The sequence below is a fragment of the Triticum aestivum genome, chromosome 6D, assembly GCF_018294505.1.
Source record: "Triticum aestivum cultivar Chinese Spring chromosome 6D, IWGSC CS RefSeq v2.1, whole genome shotgun sequence".
NCBI classification, from domain to species: Eukaryota; Viridiplantae; Streptophyta; class Magnoliopsida; order Poales; family Poaceae; genus Triticum; species Triticum aestivum.
In genome coordinates, this window is record NC_057811.1 from 19,345,694 (window position 1) to 19,369,427 (window position 23,734).

A 23,734-nucleotide genomic window follows, 5' to 3' on the forward strand; every position below is an offset into this window, starting at 1 on the left:
GTACGAGCCGCAGGCGCTCCTCCTGATCCTAAAGATCATCTCGTCGGCCTTGTCTGGTTCGCTGGTGTGGATGACCTCCAGCGTCTCCTTGCCGTGGAGCTCAACCCCTTTGAGGGTTATGGTGTACTCGCGCTTCTGACCGGGAACGTGAACGACGTCGAGGTTGCCGCTCTGGTCGGACGTCTGGTGACAATGACGCTTGGCTGACGCTTCCTCCGCCATTGCCCTCCTCCTGCGACTACGGGCTTCGAAGAGAGATGTTTGTGGGTTGTTTGCAGAAGAGATGGAAGCGGCAATGGAGGTTCTTAGAATGAGGCAGTGATGTAGTCAATTTGGGGCTTTTTCACGCCTGGGATGGGGACGTGGGGGAGGCGGTTCGTCTAGGACGTGGGGGTAGTTGTGGTGGGGCGCAGTTGCAGTCCGTCGTGGCAACCGCGCTTTTAGTAGTTGAACCCACATAGGGTTTGCACAACTTCACGTGGTTAAGCAATTGGATACCCTTGTTAAACTGCGCGTATTTTATGCACGACCAAATAGGTTGCGTGCTTAAACTCATAAGTGGATCATATGTTATATGATCCACTTAATTTTTTAAATATTAGTTGACTGCTAATTTTGTTATACATCATTGAATTATTGTATATAGATTAATTGACCCGGTTTGCATCATTGCATACGAGCCAGCAATGTGAGTTTCAGATAAAAGTCTTCGTAACGGAGAAAAGCCTCATAGAACTCAAACTTAAATTTGACAGCAAGACCATAGCGAAACAAATGTTGAACCCATTCAAACACAAATAGGTAGCATCAATTGATACATGATCTTGCTCATGCTCTACTTTTAGCATCATTTGATACATGTTCAGTTCTTATCATTATATGTACTTTTGGCAATCATGAGCATCCTCTACTTACTGCTATAACTAATGCATCCTCAATACAAAAACTGAATAGGCAATACGATTGTATTGTCAATCATTTGCATGAGTTAGTTTTGGCAAGAACTAATGCATAGTTGAGTTATAACTGGTCATAGATATGGTTGGAACATCTTGAGTTGTCATCGTGGTCACGTAGAGACCCTAAACAATCACCAGATATATTGAGCCCATTCAAACACAAATAGGGAGAAGCAATTGATACATGTTCATGCTCATGGTCTACTTTTAGCATAATTTGATACATGTTCAGTTCTTACTAGAAAGTGGAAACAGGCACTTCTGGGAAGCATGAGCATCCTCTAGTTATTGCAATAACTAATGCATCCTCAGTACAAAGCTTCAAATGGTAATAGGTAGAATTGGCAATCATTTGCATGCTTTACTTTTGGCAAAAACTAATGCATAGTTCAGTTGTAACTGGTCATAGATATGGCTGGAACATCCTGAGTTATAAACTGAACATAATCATGCCAAGCTATAACTACCATAGTCATAGTAGTAGAGTTCCTAGCATGCATCACCGTATGATTCTAGAACGGAAGAATAACAAAGCAAACATAACATAGACCACCGTACGATACTTGAGTTGCTATGGCCTTGTACAATGCAAGGTGATTAGGCGAGGTGTTTAGAGAGATAAACCAGGCTTTTCTTAAGCACCGGTGCTTATTTGTACAGGGAAGACGCTTACCTAGGCGTCTGTCCTGTAGGAATAGGCAATGGTGCTTCAGAAAAACCCGGTTTATTTTTCTAAGCACCACCCTTAGCATCTACCATTGTACAATTCCTAACATGCATCAGCAAAATAGTACTAATAACAACTTAGACCACACTTAAGCAGATTAGCAGCAAACACTTAGTTAAACGGCAGACCGCACACCATAAGTTCACACCCACCATAGACCATAGGACATAAGTTCTTACACACCATAGACCATAAGTTTTAGAGTCGACCAGTGAATACCGATAACATAAAAGGACACGGCGGTCCTGGGGCAGCAGCATCAGTCTAGCAGTACATCACTTGTCCCTTGTTCAGCGGTGGCGCGGCGGGATGTAGTAGGGCTCATTGACTTTGACAATCTTGAGGAAGCGCCCGTAGGCCGCATGTTTTGCCAGAGTACTGGCCTTTTGCTTCCTACTGTAGGAGTTGCCAGTGGAGACGGCATGTTGCATCAAGCCATCTATGCCACCCTTGATCGCCTTGCCACAGAAGGGGCAGCCATGCTTTCCATAGAAACGGTACTTGAATTTTCCAGCAATCAGCTGCCTCATGATGTAGCGGCTCTTGCTGTGCCTGCTGTCCATGTCATACCCCACATCATCGTCATCCTCCTGTGAATTAGTACACAAAGAAGAACTCAGTTAATCTATTCTACTACATTGCTCTTAATTAGAATGTTTGAAAAGTACAGACGTGTAACATGACAACTATCTATTTGCTTGAAATAAGGCATATATGCACATACATAATTGACCCAAATAATTTGACATGTATAAATATGGACGGTGGAATAGTTGCATTGATAGATTAGTGCACAAGAAGTACATAATTAACACACGAAAGAATTCATGATGTGGTTTGGTTTAATGATATTTGATACTTTTTACAGGTGTAATTCTGATTGGAATAAAAAAAGGCTTCGGGGGTTTCTTCTATCTACTGGAATCAAGAAACCATTATTCTCTATCTACTGAGAGCAACAATACTAATTCTCCAACATTGTTAGTATGGATGAAAATGCCAAGAGCACACTGACAAGTCAACGCATAATGCAGAACTACGCTACAGCCCATACAGCTCGATTTCATCGATCTGAGAGAGAGAGAGAGAGATTGTTTTGTTATTTCGTACGACTAATTTGACATTAAACTGATGTCAGTGTGGTCGTCAAGTGATGCATCGATACTAGATTTACGACATAATCAAAATGTCAAAATATACTAAGCTTTATCACAGTGGAATGCAATGCCTTGCTACGACGCCTCTCATCAATTGGTATATGCAATTAGTTAGGGTTAAATACAGTTGTCTAGTCGTTGGTAAAGGAGCTATGGGCTACTATCTTTATCCCTTATCTTGTGACTCTGGTCATACCGGTGAGGAAAATACTTTGGAGCAACTTAACTTGGAAAAGGAAATGTTGTCATGCAAAACAAAGTGTTTTTTGTCTATTTATTGGAATCATAAATTGCATTCTAGTTTTACAAATATATGCTAAAAAAAGATTCATTCCGCTGGTCTAAAAAAAGATTCAGAAATTGAATTCTAGTTTTACAAATACAAGTTGAGTATTTAGGGCATGTTGTCTAAAAAAAGATTCATTCCAGTGGTCAGATGCTCAAATTGAGGCCTTCACAACATTGAAGAATTGTCTGGTCACTGCTCTTGTTATGGGTTTGCCTTATTTGACCCTACCATTTACTTTTTAAACAGATGCATCAGGTCAAGGTATTGGTTCTGTCCTCATGCAACAAGGCAGACCAATTGCCAAAACAGGAAATGGTGTCAAAGAAATAATCAAGTGGTCAGAACAGGATTCTTACCAATTAAAACTGAATGTAGATGCATCCTATGATAGTTAAGAAGGACAGGAGTCGACGGGTGGTGTTTTAAGAGATCAGTATGGCAACTCTGTGTCAATTCACTAAATTGCCATTATATTGCAAATGCATCATCTGCCTGCTTGATGGAGTTTTAGCTATACTAGTGGTTTTTTTCTTCTGTCTATTCGAAACAGAAAATGAATCAGATTCTAAAATCACTATCCAACAAGAAAATCTATGCTAGATCCCTACAATCCTACATGTACGCAAACATTATGGCTGGGCCAGTACATGAGTAGAAATACCTCATCAATACTTTAAGAAAATGATTCAGATTCAAAAACCACCATTCATTATGCACGAAAATCTATGCTAGATCCTTTCAACTAGCACGACCATATGAATTTGATTCTCATGTACTTAACAAGAAAAACCCCAATGCCATGAAAAAACAATGTACATGAAGGAAAAATAAATCTCAAAAAACCAGAGTAGTACCTCCGACAGCTCGTCGATGACATCCTCGTCGAAGTCGCTGCCCTTCCTGGGATCCACAGCCATCTCGAACTCTATCTCGTCCACAGTGCCCCCGCGTAGAACTCCTCCTCGATTCTCTCATGGAGCCTCGCCGTATCCTCATCCAGATCTTCCCCCACCTTCTCGTGCACACACTCTCCGACTGGTAGCTCGACAGCTGGGATGGCAGCGGGAGGAGGCACAGTAGTTGCTGCACCGCCAGCTGTCGCCGCTTCGGCGGACTCAGCCGCTGCAACCGCGGCGACAGCCATGGCAGCAGACTGCTCTCCACCGATGGTTGCCTCCGGCTCGTCCACCGCATCTTCACGGCCGCGCTTCATCGACGGTCGACAAGAGGAGGAGGAGGAGTGGATTGCTGAGGAAGCCAGGAGGGTTTGGGAGAGGACGAGGTGGTATGGCTGGAGTGGGAGAGGACGAGGGTTTTCTACCCGATTTGGGGAAGAAAATGAATGCGGCTGCCTCTTGGAGTTACCGAGGGGTCGAGGGGGGTGATTTGTCTCACCTACGAGGGCTTTCCATAGTGTGGACGCATGGGGTTTGCCCCGCGCCGTGCACCTCGCGTGCGGTTTGCCCCACGCCGCCCTTCAAACTGCTGACACGTGGACACCAGCAGTGGTTACACATGATAGATATGGTCAATGAATTTCCTAAATATGAGGGCACGTAATTTGTATGAAAATGCATCATCAGCCCAGCAGTAACACCCTCCCGATCACAAACTAATGCCCTAGGTTCGAAACTCCGTCGGGTAGTTTGGTCGGGCCTCTTTTTTGCATATGGGGTTTTTACATGTGGATCCCACATGTCATTCACACACACGGAGAACACGTACAAACAAACTTGCCGGACATGATGTAAATGGACCAAAAAAAATTCTACTTCTTTGATTCAAAACACGAGAAGGAAGCATGACTAGTTTGGTAAGGTTGTCGGCATTTGTATGGATTTTCTAATACGATTAAGTGCTTAAAATACTTCTAGGAGGTGACGCGAGAAGCGCACGCTGTCGATCCACTTGGGTGGCCATGCCCACAACAAGGAAAAATTATTCTTAACATGGCATGACAACTTGTAATGTATAACAACGATTATCAGATTGAACTTGTAATGCATAACTACTTCTGGTATACAAATACATCACATGAAATACTGAGACAGCTAGAAATGCAAAAAAGCTTCTGATGTTGAGGTTGAGCAAGGGACTTTTATTGTGAGGCGCAGCATCTTCAGCAACCTATCCATGATTCCACCTGTAGCATATAAGTAACTGAAAGTTTCAGATTGAATATAGTTGGTATTGGAAAAATGACAGGACGGTAATTTGAAGATGCCAGGGAAATCTGTCACCGTTTCTGTAGGAGGATACGAATTTGAATACAAAGTTCATAGAAGTTAATGTTGAATTAATAAGACCTTTGCAAGATGCAAAATCACTGCTGTGATGAGAGTAAACAGCATGTAGGCCATAGCACCTACAAGAAGCACTTATAGGAAATGAAGCAAAAGGTTGTACAGCACGACAACATGAGTAAGCCAACATCCCTACTAAAATTATTTCACTGCTTATGTCTATTTTTTTGTTGAACCATTAGGAAGCCCTAAATATTTGGATGCAAGATCACCGACAGGGCACTAATGAAATATTTCAGTGTCTACATCTCTGTACTGAAAGTGCATTACTGAAATATTTCAGTGGCTACGTGTGTGTGCACTGAAACAGCACCACTGAAATATTTCAGTTGCTACATGCGTGTACTGAAACAGCACCACTGAAATATTTCAGTTGGTACGTGCGTGTACTGAAAGTGAACCACTGAAATATTTCAGTGGGTACGTGCGTGTACTGAAAGTGCACCACCGAAATATTTCAGAGGCTACGTGCTTGTACTGAAACAGCACCACCGAAATATTTCTGTGGCTACGCGCATGTACTAAAACTGCTACACCGAAATATTTCAGGGGTTGCGTGCGTGTACTGAAACTGCTGTACTGAAATATTTCAGTGTCTACCCGTGTGTACTGAAGTTGCATTGCACTACTGAAATTTTTCAGTGTGTACCCGTGTGTACTGCAATTGCACTACTCAAATATTTCAGTGTGAACCGGTCAGTACTGAAATATTTCAATGCCTACAACTATCTACTGAACATGCAGTATTGAAATATTTCGGTGTCAACCCAGAGTCTATCACTCTAAACTGTCTACTGAATTGTCTGGAGGTGACAGACAAAATTTCCTATCATGGATACCACTCCAGCACATCACAACATAGCAAGTAAACATAGCAATGCTATATGCCTAGACTCATTCCAGCCTCGTCGATCAAACTACGCTGCCATCCAGAGGCTACGGATTCAAGTACACAAGTAGCAAGAACATATTGCAGAGAATCAAATTAAGCAAGTGGCAAGTAATGATGAATGAAATTCAGCAATCTTACGCTAAACATAGCTACGGCCGCCGTTCAGATGAGGAGAGCGGTGAGGGAGGCATGGAGAATGGCGGGGAAGCGATGTCGCGACCACTGTCCTCCTCCTCTTGCGCTTCGGAGTCATCTCCGACTCGGTTGAAGGCTCCACAGTCTGCAACGGCACCTCGTGCACCGTGGGTTCCTGATCCAGTGGATGCTCTACCCTAGATCTGAACGCCCACCACCTCCGCTTGGTCCACGGGCTGGACGAATCGACCTGCTCCATCGCCCAGAGGAGTATCTCGACCTTGTGCATCGGTTATGCGGCAAGTCAGCGACCAGTGGTGGCGGAACGGGCGGCGCCAATGTACATGCGCATTGCAACATCCCCATCCAGTACCTGATGCTCACCGACGCGAACTACGGCATGTGGGCGGTCAAGATGAAGATTATTCTCCGAACCCTATGAGTGTGGGAGGACATCAAAGACGACGACGTCGACAAGGAGTGCGACGAAGGTGCCATGGCCGCCATAGCCTAGACTGTGCCTGATTCTGTGGTGATGACATTGGCGGAGTTCGAGACATCAAGGGAGGCGTGGAACACACTCAAAGAGATGAGGATCGGAGAAGATCACGTCACGAAGGCTCGGGCACAAGTGCTGAAGCGCCAATTTCACAAGTTGCAGATGGAGGAAACTGAATAGGTGAACGACTATGCCATGCGTCTGACTACTTTGGTGGGAGAGATACGCGCGCTTCGTGCAAAGCTCGAGTAAGCCGAGATCGTGGAGAAGTTTTTCAGTTCGGTGACTAATAAATTCACATACATCATCGTCACGCTCGAGCAGCTTTACGACATCGACGACATGACCATAACATAGGCGATCTCCATGAAGTCGGCGTTCTCGCCGCCGCCGATGTGCTCGATCTGCTGCTCCATCGAGGATCTTGCATGGATGGAAGAGGGGGGTGGATGTGGAAGATGAGAAGAGCAAAGTTGCGGCCGTGAGAAGGAGGAGAAGGCTAGGAGATGGCCGCGGTTGCAATGGTGATGGAAGAGGGGAAGGAGCACGGCGGCGGCCTTGCATTGGACGAGAGGGGCGGCGGTTTTGCATTGGAGGAGAGGGGCGGCGTTTTTGCATTGGACGAGAGGGCCCCACCTTGTCATATATTTCCTAGGACTCAAATGCCCCTAGACTAATAGTACTTTCGAGTACTTTCATCCGCGTACTATCGAGTACTACATATGTATGCGCCGTTAGATCGAGACAAACAAACGGCTCCAAAAAATGCCAAGTACTGTAAAAGTTGTAATCATTTCATTGATAAAAATGAAAGAATACAGAGTTAGGCATGCCGCTTCTATGTACACACAAGGGTGCAACAACGGATGCCGATGAGCAGAAAGAAAGAAGGGTTGCTGAGCCCTAGGGGACAACGGATACCCACTAAACTATTCCTGATGCAATACTAAATCGCTGATTTAGTAGCCAACACAATAGCTGAATTGTTTGGTCAAACATTATTCTGCTCTTTCACTTCTATTATCGGGTGGATTTGTCTCTCATGTGGTTGTGAGCATCGCTGCTCTGCCGATGCATCTTTTTGTTGCTCGATGTGCAGGCGCGATGATTCCTAGAGAACACAAACGAAAAGTTAACTGGAGACATGATTCCTAGAGTACATTTTGCTATCGGAAGACAAATAAAGGTCAGCGAACGGACATGATGTGTGGCCCAGAAGACATCATTCCTTCACCAAACTTAACATGACGGTTGTTGTTGCCATTCATTCTATCCGTTGTGACATTTATTCCGATAGCAGGTGATGCAATTGTTGAAGAATCGTTGACGCTTTGTGGTGCCCATCTACGGTTTAAGCAACCCAGAACTGAATAATATTGCAACAAACAAGGACAAAGCAACGATTGCAAAGTAGAACAACGTAGAAATAAAACTCTTGTTTTTTATGAGCAAGTAGTAGAATATCCTATAGGATATTATTAAAAAATTATAAGTATATAAAGAAAAACTTATTAGTATTGCTTGATTTCCATCGCGGTACAGAAATAAAATATATATGTACATAAATAAAATATATGTCCCCCGCAAGAAAAAAATATGTGCCCCCCTAAATATCCACAGACGCGCTCGGGCACGACTACGGACAGCGTCGGACGACCCCTCAAAAGGCTCACCGAACAATCACACTCCTCATATCAGAACCATCAAGTTCATCCAAATCCATTCAGTTCAGTCATATAGCACAAATTCATTACCAATCCAATAATGCAACAAAGCAAAATGAACAAAATTCAACAATTCAAATATGCCAAATTGAAATTTGCAGTCCGTGCAGTGTCTGCCAAACATGCTGAATCACTCGAAGGTTGTCATCTGGGTCATGCCTGCGACTGCCGTAGCCGCTCTTGCCCCCTCATACTCTATGCAGGTTTATTTGGATGACGAGCAGCCGTGAATGACAAGATTTATGTCAAGGGTGGGATTGGGTTAACAGACAAATCACCTAATTCTTAGGACATCTATGACAAAGCCGCAGACTCTTGGTGCTCCCGCGAGAACCCGATGCTCACCCCTGACACTGTCAAATTCGTGGTGTTGAATGATGAGCTGGTGACCATCCACAGGGCGTCCTAGAATAGAATGTACTTTGCGGGTATATACGACCCGGTCGACCAGTCCTGGAGGGGCAAAGGAGAATGAGATTGCCATGTGTTGGTCCGGCCTGACGGTCGTAGTTAACATGACGCTCTACATGCTCGATCATTCCCTCGGCACCAAGCTGATAATGTGGTTGAAGAAGACAAAAGAGTGGGTGATGGCCAGTAGGTTGTCAGACAAGCTCATGCGCCCACCCATCAGGCTCGTCGTCATCGGCAGGAAGATCTATGTGATTGGCCGGGGGTTTAGCTCGGTGACCATCGACATGGACACGACCGCCAGGGTGGAGGGTTTCCTGGTGTCTTCGTCAATGGGCCCGCTGATGCAGCATGACTTCCCACCGGTGAAGAGAAGAGATCGGAAGAACTTGTGGAGGCGAGGTAACACTGGCCGTAAGCATCTTTGAGGAAGTAATGCCCAAGACGTCTGTTGGGGATACACATAATAGCTAGGCCTACAAATGGTCAAAATATCATAAAGCATGGGGTCCACACATCAGGTGGGTCCAGGTAAATATCATACAGGCATATTGCCCACTCGCACATATCAACGGGCCGTCCACTCGGATGACAGTCAACCACTCGACCGTATGACTCACTTGGGCATATGAAGACCAATAGTCAGCATGGCGGTTTTGTAGTTGGCTGATATTATGGCATTGATGCTCCAACTTGTAACATAGGAGGTGAGGGGGTGGCGCACTTTATATAAGCCACCCCCACCGCTAGACATGGCGCAGTCCCTCTTTCTTCTCCCCTGGCTCTCCTCTCTCGCCATTAGTCTCAGGACTTAGCTCAGGCATGGAGATCCGTTCTCCTCTCTCACACACATACATTGTAATCTCCTGATATATACACATGGAGAGCACGAGACGTAGGGTTATTATCTCCACCGCGAGAGGCCCGAACTCGCTAAAACACTATGTCACCCATATGCATCTCGATATTTTAAGAAGTTAATCTAGTTGTAGTATTAGGTTTGGTCAAGTATTAGTCCAACGAGTCCTAGTACGAGTCGTTCTAGTGTTTAGGATAGAAAACGGACAAGTGTTTGTACGCGTCCGAGTTGCGTCGTGTTGGTTGCCGAGTCGGCAACGTGTTGGATGCGGCAGCGTTGATATCTTTATATACGTCCGAGAAAACCTGAAAAGGTGCAAGTCAACCGTACCGCAAAAAGAGTTACTTCTGTCCAGTTTCGATCGCAAGTGTCGCCGGCTGCACGTACGGCCAGAATTGATTAAGCTCCCTGCTAGCTTGCTTGCTAGCTAGCTTGCACGTACAGGTTGCTCCTGGTTGATTTGTTCTAGCGTTCAAAAGCCAACAATTGGTATCAGAGCCTCGACGATCTACAATGTTGGACAGCGACACTGAGTCAGTCATGTCCGGCAACGACGGTACCAAGGCCAACAAGAATGGCGATAAGGTGAAGAAGGGCGGCAAGTCAGCGACCAGTGGTGGCGGAACGGGTGGCGCCAATGTACGTGCGCATCGCAACATCCCCATCCAGTACCCAATGCTCACCGACGCCAACTACGGCATGTGGGCGGTCAACATGAAGATTATTCTCCGAACCCTACGAGTGTGGGAGGCCATCACAGACGACGACGTCGACAAGGAGTGCGACGAAGGTGCCATGGCCGCCATAGCCCAGATCGTGCCGGATTCTGTGCTGATGACATTGGCGGAGTTTGAGACAGCAAGAGAGGCGTGTAACACACTCAAAGAGATGAGGATCGGAGAAGATCGCGTCACGAAGGCTCGGGCACAAGTGCTGAAGCGCCAATTTCACAAGTTGCAGATGGAGGAAACTGAATCGGTGAACGACTATGCCATGCGTCTGTCTACTTTGATGGGAGAGATACTTGCGCTTGGTGCAAAGCTCGAGTAAGCCGAGATTGTGGAGAAGTTTTTCAGTTCGGTGACTGATAAATTCACATACATCATCGGCTCACTCGAGCAGCTTTACGACATCGACGACATGACCATAACATAGGCGATCTCCACGAAGTCGGCGTTCTCGCCGCCGCCGATGTGCTCGATCTGCTGCTCCATCGAGGATCTTGCGTGGATGGAAGAGGGGGGTGGATGTGGAAGATGAGAAGAGCAAAGTTGCGGCCACGAGAAGGAGGAGAAGGCTAGGAGATGGCCGCGGTTGCAATGGTGATGGAAGAGGGGAAGGAGCATGGCGGCGGCTTTGCATTGGACGAGAGGGGCGGCGGTTTTGCATTGGACGAGAGGACCCCACCTTGTCATATATTTTCTAGGACTAAAATGCCCCTAGACTAATAGTACTTTCGAGTACTTTTATCCGCGTACTTTCGAGTACTATGTATGTATGCGCCGTTAGATCGAGACAAACGAACGGCTCCAAAAATTGCCAACTACTGTAGAAGTTGTAATCATTTCTTTGATAAAAGTGAAAGAATACAGAGTTAGGCATGCCGCTTCTACGTACACACAAGGGTGCAACAACGGATGCCGATGAGCAGAAAGAAAGAAGGGTTGCTGAGCCCTAGGGGACAACGGATACCCACTAAACTATTCCTGATGCTATACTAAATCGCTGATTTAGTAGCCAACACAATAGCTGAATTGTTTGGTCAAACATTATTCTGCTCTTTCACTTCTAGTATCGGGTGGATTTGTCTCTCATGTGGTTGTGAGCATCGCTGCTCTGCCGATGCATGTTTTTGTAGCTCGATCTGCAGGCCCGATGATTCCTAGAGAACACAAACGAAAAGTTAACTGGAGACATGATTCCTAGAGTACATTTTGCTATCGGAAGACAAATAGAGGTCAGCGAACGGACATGATGTGTGGCCCAGAAGACATCATTCCTTCACCAAACTTAACATGACGGTTGTTGTTGCCATTCATTCTATCCGTTGTGACATTTATTCCGATAGCAGGTGATGCAATTGTTGAAGAATCGTTGACGCTTTGTGGTGCCCATCTACGGTTTAAGCAACCCAGAACTGAATAATATTGCAACAAACAAGGACAAAGCAACGATTGCAAAGTAGAACAACGTAGAAATAAAACTCTTGTTTTTTGTGAGCAAGTAGTAGAATATCCTATAGGATATTATTAAAAAATTATAAGTATGTAAAGAAAAACTTATTAGTATTGCTTGATTTCCATCGCGGTACAGAAATAAAATATATATGTACATAAATAAAATATATGTGCCCCCCTAAATATCCACAGACGCGCTCGGGCACGACTACGGACAGCGTCGGACGGCCCCTCAAAAGGCTTACCGAACAATCACACTCCTCATATCAAAACCATCAAGTTCATGCAAATCCATTCACTTCAGTCATATAGCACAAATTCATTACCAATCCAATAATGCAACAAAACAAAATGAACACAATTCAACAATTCAAATATTCCAAAATGAAATTTGCAGTCCGTGCAGTGTCTGCCAAACATGCTGAATCACTCGAAGGTTGCCATCTAGGTCACGCCTGCGACTGCCGTGGCCGCTCTTGCCCCCTCATACTCTATGCAGGTTGATCTGGATGACCAGCAGCCCTGAATGACAAGATTTATGTCAAGGGTGGGATTGGGTTAACAGACAAATCACCTAATTCTTAGGACATCTATGACAAAGCCGCAGACTCTTGGTGCTCCCACAATAAACCCATGCTCACCCCTGACACTGTCAAATTCGTGGTGTTGAATGATGAGCTGGTGACCATCCACAGGGCGTCCTGGAATAGAATGTACTTTGCGGGTATATACGACCGGGTCGACCAGTCCTGGAGGGGCAAAGGAGAATGAGATTGCCATGTGTTGGTCCGGCGTGACGGTCGTAGTTAACATGACGCTCTACATGCTCGATCATTCCCTCGGCACCAAGCCGATAATGTGGCTGAACAAGACAAAAGAGTGGGTGATGGCCGATAGGTTGTCAGACAAGCTCATGCTCCCACCCGTCAAGCTCGTCGCCATCGGCAGGAAGATCTATGTGATTGGCCGGGGGATTAGCACGGTGACCATCGACATGGACACGGCCGCCGGGGTGGAGTGTTTCCTGGTGTCTTCGTCAATGGGCCCGCTGATGCAGCATGACTTCCCACCAGTGAAGAGGAGAGATCGGAATAACTTGTGGAGGCGAGGTTATCGGTGTCAAAACCGGCGGATCTCGGGTAGGGGGTCCCGAACTGTGCGTCTAAGGCAGACGGTAACAGGAGGCGGGGGACACGATGTTTACCCAGGTTCGGGCCCTCTCGATGGAGGTAATACCCTACTTCCTGCTTGATTGATCTCGATGATATGAGTATTACAAGAGTTGATCTACCACGAGATCGTAGAGGCTAAACCCTAGAATCTAGCCTATGGTATGATTGTTGTTGTCCTACGGACTAAACCCTCCGGTTTATATAGACACCGGAGGGGGCTAGGGTTACACAGAGTCGGTTACAAGGGAGGAGATCTACATATCCATATTGCCAAGCTTGCCTTCCATGCCAAGGAGAGTCCCATCCGGACATGGGACGAAGTCTTCAATCTTGTATCTTCATAGTCCAACAGTCCGGCCAAAGGATATAGTCCGGCTGTCCGAGGACCCCCTAATCCAGGACTCCCTCAGTAGCCCCTGAACCAGGCTTCAATGACGATGAGTCCGGCGTGCAGATTGTCTTCGGCATTGCAAGGCGGGTTCCTCCTCCGAATACTCCATAGAAGATTTTGAACACAAGGATAGTGTCCGGCTCTGCAAAACAAATTCCACAAACCACCGTAGAGAGAATAATATTTCCACAGATCTAATCTGCTGACACATTCTGTAGCATGACATCACACCACGGCCCGGTCATTATTCGTACCGTTTTTCACAACCAGTCACTGCACATATCGCGAGGCGGTTTTCTTGGCACGTCTTGTCAAAGCAGAGATCGTGTCCCCTTATCACGGGATTCTCATCAATACGGGTGTGGGTAACCCAACCGCGCCATCAATTACGACGCTTGGGGAATAAGCGAGTTTACCAGGTAGGTGGGGAGGCGCATAGCTTCTTCCGCCCTTATAAAGGGACAAGGATTTACCCTTTTCACCCACGCCTTCTTCCTCCTTGCTCATCCAGTCTTGCGCACTCGAGCTCCAGCACCCAAGTTCACGTTTTTTCTCCTCAAACTACTCCAAGCATGTCCGGAGCGGGAGGCAAGTGGATGGTCTCCTCCGTTACGGAGGAGAACATCACAAAGCTGCGGGGAGCCGGATATCTGGCCGCGGATATCGCACACCGGCTGCCAGATGCAGGGCAGATCATCCCTACTCCCGAACCCCATGAGAGGGTGGTTTTTCTTACCCACTTCGTCCGCGGACTGGGATTTCCCCTCCAGCCGTTTGTCCGTGGGCTCATGTTCTACTACGGGCTGGACTTTCACGATCTGGCCCCCAATTTCATCCTCAACATCTCGGCGTTTATCGTCGTGTGCGAGGCCTTCCTCCGCATCAAGCCCCACTTCGGCCTGTGGCTGAAGACCTTCAATGTTAAACCGAAGGTGGTGGTCGGCCAGCAAGTGGAGTGCGGAGGCGCCATGGTGGGCAAAATGCCCAACGTCACCTGGCTCGAAGGCTCCTATGTGGAGACCATAAAGGGGTGGCAATCGGGGTGGTTCTACATCACCGAGCCGCGCGACACCAACTGGGTGGCGGCCCATGAATTTTGATCCGGAATCCCCATGCGGCTCACCTCCCGGAAAGAGAAGGGCCTGTCCTGGGGTTCCCCGATAGAGCTGACCAGACTCCAGACCAGCATCAAAAACATGATGAGCAAGAAAATCAAGCTTTTCAACGTGGTCCAAGTCATGCTCTTCCGCCGGATCCTCCCGTGTCAAAGACGGGCATTCAATTTGTGGGAGTTCGACCCGGCCGAGCACCAAACACTGCGAGAGCTCTTCGACACGACGCACAAGGACGTCTGGAAGGTGCTGTTCAAGGGCGCCGAGGTACCTCCTCCCCTTGCCGAGGACCGCGGACTAAGCGCAAAGCGCCCTACCAATCCGGTAAGTCTTTTACATCCCATAAGATGTTCTTTTCCCCAGTATAACCACGCGCGGGATCTAAGCCTCCACGCCATTTAACAGGACTGGGTAGTGACAGTGGAGCAGATCGATTGTCCGGCTCCCCTGCCCGAAGATCCAGCAGATGCTCTCCTGACGGAGATGCTGGTTCCGGCGCCTTATGAGGTGCCAGAGAAGAAGGCCAAGAAGAAGGCCACAGGGACCAGGAAGGGTCTCCGACGCAAGGTTATATCGGACTCATCGTCCGAAAACACCGAGGCGCACTTCTCCCACAAAAACGAGCAGGAGGAAGAGGAAAGTTCTCCTCCCCCAGCCGGGGGAGACAAGAAAAGGAAGGCCGCCCCGGGTCCAAGAAGGGAAGGACCCTCCCTCCAGAAAACTCCACAACCGCCGCCTACAGCGACGACGAGTGGCTGCCCAGGGATAAGCCCCTAGCGAAGTCGTAAGTATCCGGATACCATAGTAATTCTGGTATGTCTTATTATACTGTTTCTTATCACTCCGCGCACGATTATGCAGCCCATCCCGAGCCCACATCGACGTATCTTCGTCGGATGATTCTTTGGGCCCATCGGATATGAACAGCGATTCACTCCCGACCGCCTCCTCCCCCCGCCCTACGGACGACGCCGAGGTGTTGTCTCAAAGGGGACTGAACAAAGGGGACACAGTTCCAGAGGCGCTTCAAGGTGACATTCCTGGCGCTGGGCGCACGAGGGGCAAGACTCCACTGGGCTCTAACGCCGGGGGCAGCAAGTCTAGCCCCAAGCCGAATACGGCGCCGGAACCTCCAGTGGTTCCGGACTCTGTCAGGCAACCCCTCACTAAGGGGGGCGAGCTGTCTGTGCCAATGGTCTCTGTCCATCCAGAGGCATCAGAGAACTTGCTGGAAGCGCTTCGTAGCGCTTCCATTGATGAAGAGCACCGCACTATCATGAGTGCGGTGGTCAAGAAGGTTCAGTCTACCCAAAGCGGATTGACTGAAGCCTGTGCCAGCCTCCTAACAGGCTTTGAGGTAAGTAATCAAATTATAAGAAAATATTCCGGCATAGACAGTAGCCCCTGATGCTCTGTTTGGCGTTCGCAAAGGAAGGCCGAATAGAGGATCAAATGATAATCGCATGAGTCTAATCATAATATGTCTATGTGCATATACAGGCTTCAGTGCTGGCCATTGTCGCACGTACTATGGAGGTCGTCGCACTGAAGTGGGACCTGGAGCGGTCCAAGGAAGAGCTCAGCCTTACCAAGAGGCAGCTCGAAGAGAACAAAGGTAAGTGATACCCCGTCTGTATATTATAAAGAAAAATTTGGTTTTGGAATAATAGGATCGTCATGAATTTTGCTAGGGGCCACGACCAAAGTGGAGGCCCTGAAGAAGGCGCTATCCAAGGCCGAAGACAAAGCGGCCAAGGAGCGCATCGAGCGAGAGAAACAAGAGGCCCGAGTAGGCGAGGTGCAGCAAGAGCTCCAGGCTCTCATCAAGAAGCACGAGTCCTTGGAGCGTGACTCTAAGACGCAAGGGTCCGAGCTTGCGAAGGCCCTCGAAAGCGCACAATATGCCAAGGCCGAAGCCCAAAAGGCCCTCTAGGAAATTGAGGCGGTTAAGAAGATAGCGGCGGGTAAGGCATTCATTATGTGAAGGAAACTTTCATTTTACTTACCCGAGTTTGGAGCTCTACAGGAGCGTTCGCAGATCTACCCCGCAGTGTGTCAGATGCCGCGGAGTTCTACCGGGCCGAGGAGGGGAGCTCGACGGAGAAGTTGTTCTGGTCTCAGTATACTGGGACAAAACACCCAATGCCCTTGAGCGACCAGCTGAAGCAACTGGTCGAGCTCCACAAGGCGGCCGAATAGGCAATGAAGGGTCTTATAGTCCGGATGTGGCCTGGCGAGCCCCTGCCTGATAGCTACTTCGGTCTGGTGAGGCGGCTTGTGAATGCCTGCGCACGGCTTGAAGTCATAAAGCGATCCGTCTGCATCGAGGGTGCGCGCAGGGCTTTTGCCCGGGCGAAGGTGCACTGGGCGAAGCTGGATGCCGAAAAGCTGGTGAAGGAGGGGCCGCCGGAGGGCAAGGAGCATCGCCACCCCGAAAAGTATTATGAAAGTGTCCTGAAGGGTTCTCGCCTTGTGGCGGAGGAATGTGCTAAGGATGTAATATTTGAATAAATGTACTCATGTGATCCTGTAATGTGAAACGAGTTCATTTGCGCTATGCAACGCTTGTGAATTTAAAATATTACCTTCTGTGCGGCCGTTTATCAAATCTGAGAGTTGGCCAGTCGTCGGCTTTTGCCCCCATATAACTAGTACTGAGGTGTTCGGGATAAACCTGAGCACTCTTTATCCCAATTTTGGGTCCTTCGAAGGAGGTGTTCAGCACGGCGAACCAGGCAATCGGACTATAAAGCTTTATCACTCTCACTTAGCCATAGAAGTCTACAATTTTAAATTTTGGCGAAGCCCCTAGTATTCGGAACGCCGAATTTGGGGCGCTATATACGCCTAAGTCAGGCAAGGCCGACTCCTCGCCCAAAGCGGAAAAAGTCTTTAAGGACTTGAGACCTCTCGAACAGGGACCAGCTCTCGCCGCATCATGACAGTCAGTTTTCGGCTTTCTCTACTGAGGTGCTCGTCCGGAAGAACCGGGACACAATCGCAGTAGTTCTCCCAGCGCTACCTTAGCCGATATAGCGGAACATAAGGTACCAAAACATGGGAGCCGGGCAAACCCAACTATTGACTCAAGACATGATTCGGAACTGATGCATATAGTGCTATAAGTTCGGGGTGCCGCACTGTCGAAAGTGTTCGGACTTCTCACGCCGTATTAATGGGGTATACTAAAGCCCCTGGCGCACTGGTTGTACCAGAATGTACGGGTGTAATTTGTCGTAAATAAGCAGGCAAGGAAAAAAGTAGACTAACGCTATGCATTGTATTAAATAATACGTCGAAGCGTATGGATACAAGTAGTGCAATAAGCAAAAATAGGACTATTTGACATGTCCTATCCAAGGGCAAGCTGCGTATGGGTATTTAAAACAGGTATTTCGATCGTTATCAGAGACCACCTGGGGATTCCCTTGTACGTCTTAGCTTCTTGCCTCCTTGGTATTTCCTTCCCGTAATGCGTCCAGCAATCAGATTGCTGAAAAGGGCTTCCAGAGAGTAAGGTCCTGAAAGAGAGAAAATTATAAAGGTATACAGCCCCAGGGGCGGTTGAGCCGCATTGTGGGGCGTGTCCTGGCCGTGCCCCCGCCTATGCCCATGGTATTTTTATCGCGTAATTACGTACGCGCGGCACAAGTTTCGTCGCTTGACTGGGACTAGGACGGAGGCCGAATTGCTAGGCGAGCTCTGGATGTGCCAGGCGATCCTGTTCCAGGTTACTCTGGAGTCGCTTGAAGGTGTCCGGGGGCTTTGTCGCCGAATTGGCGGTTTGCCTGAAAAGGCTGCTTTGTGCTTCTGCTGCAAGGGCCGCAGTGTGCTCCTTTGTGCGGACCGAGCGTTCTGTGTTTCCATTGACTGTTATAACCCCACGAGGTCCTGGCATTTTGAGCTTGAGGTATGCATAATGCGGTACCACATTGAATCTGGCAAATGCGGTTCGTTCGAGCAGTGCATGATAGCCACTGCATGACGGGACGATATCGAAGATTAACTCCTCGCTTCGGAAGTTGTCCGGAGATCCGAAGACCACTTCCAGTGTGATTGAGCCCATGCAGCGGGCCTCTACACCTGGGATGACACCTTTAAAGGTGGTTTTAGTGGGTTTGATCCTCGAGGGGTCTATACCCATTTTGCGCACTGTATCCTGATAAAGCAGGTTCAGGCTGCTGCCGCCATCCATAAGGACTCGGGTGAGGTGAAATCCGTCAATGATGGGATCGAGGACCAATGCGCAGAACCGCCATGACGGATACTAGTGGGGTGGTCCCTACGATCGAAAGTGATCGGACAAGAAGACCATGGGTTGAACTTTGGGCGACTGGCTCCATCGCGTAGACGTCCCTTAGTGCATGCTTCTGTTCCCTCTTGGGAATATGGGTTGCGTATATAATGTTCAACGTTTTCACTTGGGGAGGAAATTTCTTCTGTTCTCCTGTGTTCGGCGGCCGGGACACCTCCTCATCATCGCTATGCAGCCCCTTTTCCTTGTTTTCGGTATTCAACTTGCCGGCCTGCTTGAACACCCAGCATTCTCTGTTGGTGTGATTGGATGGCTTATCGGGGGTGCCGTGAATTTGACACGAGCGATCGAGTATGCGGTCCAGACTGGACAGGCCCGGGTTGCTTCTTTTGAACGGCTTCTTGCGCTGACCGGATTTAGAGCCACTGAATCCGGCATTGACTGCCGTGTCTTCAGCGTTGTCACCATTGTTGCGGCGCTTGTGTCTGTTGCGACGTGGTCTGCCGTTACTATCTTTGGTATCTGAATTGCCATGACTTCTTGATGTGTTGTTGCTGCGAGCCAGCCAGCTGTCCTCGCCCGCGCAAAAGCGGGTCATGAGCGTCGTGAGGGCTGCCATAGACTTCGGCTTCTCCTGGCCGAGGTGCCGGGCGAGCCACTCGTCACGGATGTTATGCTTAAATGCCGCTAAGGCCTCTGCATCCGGACAGTCGACAATTTGGTTTTTCTTAGTTAGGAACCTGGTCCAGAATTTCCTGGCCGATTCCCCTGGCTGCTGAGTTATATGGCTCAAGTCATCAGCATCCGGTGGTCGCACATAAGTGCCCTGGAAGTTGTCAAGGAATGCATCTTCCAAATCCTCCCAACTGCCAATGGAGTCTGCTGGCAAGCTATTCAGCCAATGCCGAGCTGGTCCTTTGAGTTTTAGTGGGAGGTACTTGATGGCATGTAAATCATCGCCGTGAGCCATGTGGATGTGTAGGAGGAAATCCTCGATCCGTACCGCGGGATCTGTTGTACCATCATATGATTCAATGTTTACGGGCTTAAAGCCCTCTGGGAATTTGTGATCCATTACTTCATCAGTGAAGCATAGGGGGTGTGCGGCGCCTCTGGGCCGGGCTATATCACGACGCAGTTCATACGAGTCTTGTTTACTGTATTCGGCCCGGCCGGATTTGCTTTTAGTATATCCGGCGTGACGGTCATCGTCCCGCGTTGGGGCGCGCCCCCGTGATCCGTAGATCGATCTTGCTTGTTTTGCTTTGTTTTCCAATACGTCTCGCAGGTCCTGCGTGTTGCCCCGGGCCTTGGTATTTTTGTTTGAATGGCGGCGGGGTGCGGGCGTGACTTCGGGCTGATATACCTCTCTGTCTCGGCCACGAGGTGGCCGATCGGCCGCATCACACGCCGGTGATGTAGGTTTCAGTGCTTCCTCCTTGAGTTGGGGTAGCAACCTGCGCTTTGGGTAACTCTTGGTTGGGTGCTCGAGTTCGTATTCCTCGGCCGCCAGGACTTCAGTCCATCTATCCGCTAGCAGATCTTGGTCAGCTCGAAGCTGTTGTTGCTTTTTCTTCAGGCTATTTGCTGTGGCTATAAGTTGGCGCTTGAAGCGCTCCTGCTCGACGGGATCCTCAGGCACGATAAATTCTTCGTCGCCGAGGCTTACCTCGTCTTCGGAGAGAGGCATGTAATTGTCATTCTCTGATTCTCCGTCTGCTGCCTGTTCCGGAGGGCTAGCTTGTTCATCCTCCCGCCCGAGGTCTGGCTGGAGGGTATTATCGTCATCTTCGGCACTATCCGGAGCGTTATTGTCTCTTGTGCCAGTATCGCTGCTTTTGCTATGGCGAGACTTAGAGCGGCGCCGCTGACGTCGATGCTTGGATTGCTTCTTGGAGGGATTATCCTCCGTTGTCTTATCGCCATCCCCTTCTTTGGGGGTGTCCACCATGTATATGTCATACGATGAGGTGGCGGTCCAGCCCCCTGTGGGCCGTGGTTCTTGTTCGTCTCCTGCATCGTCGTCCATACCGTCGATGTCTTCGGAGCCGAAGTCAAGCATGTCGGTTAAATCGTCGACAGTGGCTACTAAGTGGGTGGTGGGTGGGGAGCGAATTTCTTCGTGGTCCGCATCCCATTCTAGCCGGACATAGTTCGGCCAAGGGTCTCCTAATAGGGAGAGAGACCTCAAGGAGTTTAGCACATCTCCAAAGGGCGAGTGCTGAAAGATATCCGCGCAGGTAAACTCCATGATCGATGCCCAATCGGATTCGATAGGCACGGACGCAGGCGGCTCGGAACCCATGGCCGGGGACGAATCCAATGGTCCGGCAACACGGGTCTCGGAGGAGATGAAGTCAATATTCGGCTCTATCGCCGCTGAGTGTGCGACCTCCGTGGCGGGGTCCATCCACCTGTCCTTAGATGGCGCAATTTGTTCCGGATTGAGGGCCGTAGTAGTTGCAGGTGTGATCTCCCGAACACTGTCCGATGGCAGAGCTAAATCATGCTCGTTGTGATTGTTCGGCGCACCAGACATGCGCTCGAATCCGTCGAAGATCAAGTCTCCGCGGATGTCGGCAGTATAGTTCAAGTTTCCAAACCTGACCTGATGGCCAGGGGCGTAGCTCTCGATCTGCTCCAGATGGCCAAGCGAGTTGGCCCGCAGTACGAAGCTGCTGAATACGAAGATCTGTCCGGGGAGGAAAGCCTCACCCTGGATCGCATCGTTGCCGATGATCGAAGGAGCCATCTAGCGTTGCGGTGACGGCACAGTGGAACTCTCAATGAAAGCACCAATGTCGGTGTCAAAACCGGCGGATCTCGGGTAGGGTGTCCCGAACTGTGCGTCTAAGGCGGATGGTAACAGGAGGCGGGGGACACGATGTTTACCCAGATTCGGGCCCTCTCGATGTTTATCCTACTTCCTGCTTGATTGATCTTGTTGATATGAGTATTACAAGAGTTGATCTACCACGAGATCGTAGAGGCTAAACCCTAGAAGCTACCCTATGGTATGGTTGTTGTTGTCCTACGGACTAAACCCTCCGGTTTATATAGACACCAGAGGGGGCTAGGGTTACACAGAGTCGGTTACAAGGGAGGAGATCTACATATCCATATTGCCAAGGTTGCCTTCCACGCAAAGGAGAGTCCCATCCGGACACGGGACGAAGTCTTCAATCTTGTATCTTCATAGTCCAACAGTCCGGCCAAAGGACATAGTCCGGCTGTCCGAGGACCCCCTAATCCAGGACTCCATCAGAGGTAACACTGGCAGTAAGCATCTTTGAGGAAGTAATGCCCAAGACGTCTGTTGGGGATACACATAACAGCTAGGCCTACGAAGGGTCAAAATATCATAAAGCATGGGGTCCACACATCAGGTGGGTCCAGGTAAATATAATACAGGCATATTGCCCACTCGCACATATCAACATACCGTCCACTCGGATGACAGTCAACCACTCGACTGTATGACTCACTTGGGCATATGAAGACCAATAGTCAGCATGGAGGTTTTGTAGTTGGCTGATATTATGGCATTGATGCTCCACCTTGTAACATAAGAGGTGAGGGGGTGGCGCACTTTATATAAGCCACCCCCACCGCTAGACTTGGCGCAGTCCCTCTTTCTTCTCCCCTGGCTCTCCTCTCTCGCCATTAGTCTCAGGACTTAGCTCAGGCATGGAGATCCGTTCTCTTCTCTCTCACACACACACACACATTGTAATCTCCTGATATATACACATGGAGAGCACGAGACGTAGGGTTATTATCTCCACCACGAGATGCCCGAACTCGCTAAAACACTATGTCACCCATATGCATCTCGATATTGTAAGAAGTTAATCTAGTTGTAGTATTAGGTTTGGTCAAGTATTAGTCCAACGAGTCCTAGTACCAGTCGTTCTAGTGTTTAGGATAGAAAACGGACAAGTGTTTGTACGCGTCTGAGTTGCGTCGTGTTGGTTGCCGAGTCGGCAACGTTTTGGACGCGGCAGCGTTGTATCCCCATATATACGTCCAAGAAAACCTGAAAAAGGTGCAAGTCAACCGTACCGCAAAAAGAGTTTCTTCTGTCCAGTTTTGATCGCAAGTGTCGCCGGCTGCACGTACGGCCAGAATTGATTAAGCTCCCTGCTAGCTAGCTTGCATGTACAGGTTGCTCCTGGTTGATTTGTTCTAGCAACGGCGGTTCCAAGGCGAACAAGAATGGCGAGTACGGCCTCGACAATCTACGATGACGGACAGCGACGCTGAGTTAGTCAAGTCCGGCAACGGCGGTTCCAAGGCGAACAAGAATGGCGAGTACGGCCTCGACAATCTACGATGACGGACAGCGACGCTGAGTTAGTCAAGTCCGGCAACGGCGGTTCCAAGGCGAACAAGAATGGCGATAAGGTGAAGATAGGGCGGCAAGTCAGCGACCAGTGGTGGCGGAACGGGCGGCGCCAATGTACATGCATATCGCAACATCCCCATCCAGTACCCGATGCTCACCGACGCCAACTACGGCATGTGGGCGGTCAATATGAAGATTATTCACCGAACCCTATGAGTGTGGGAGGCCATCACAGACGACGACGTCGACAAGGAGTGCGACAAAGGTGCCATGGCCGCCATAGCCCAGACTGTGCCGGATTCCGTGCTGATGACATTGGAGGAGTTC

The 23,734-nt window shown here is 48.8% G+C and overlaps 2 pseudogenes; both read left to right on the top strand.

Annotated features, from left to right (window-relative positions):
• Positions 1 to 8,740: 8,740 nt before the first annotated feature.
• On the top strand, positions 8,741 to 9,524 carry LOC123142343 (uncharacterized; annotated as a pseudogene).
• Positions 9,525 to 11,259: 1,735 nt separating this feature from the next.
• Positions 11,260 to 23,309, top strand: LOC123142344 (F-box/kelch-repeat protein SKIP4-like; annotated as a pseudogene).
• The last annotated feature ends 425 nt before the right edge of the window (positions 23,310 to 23,734 follow it).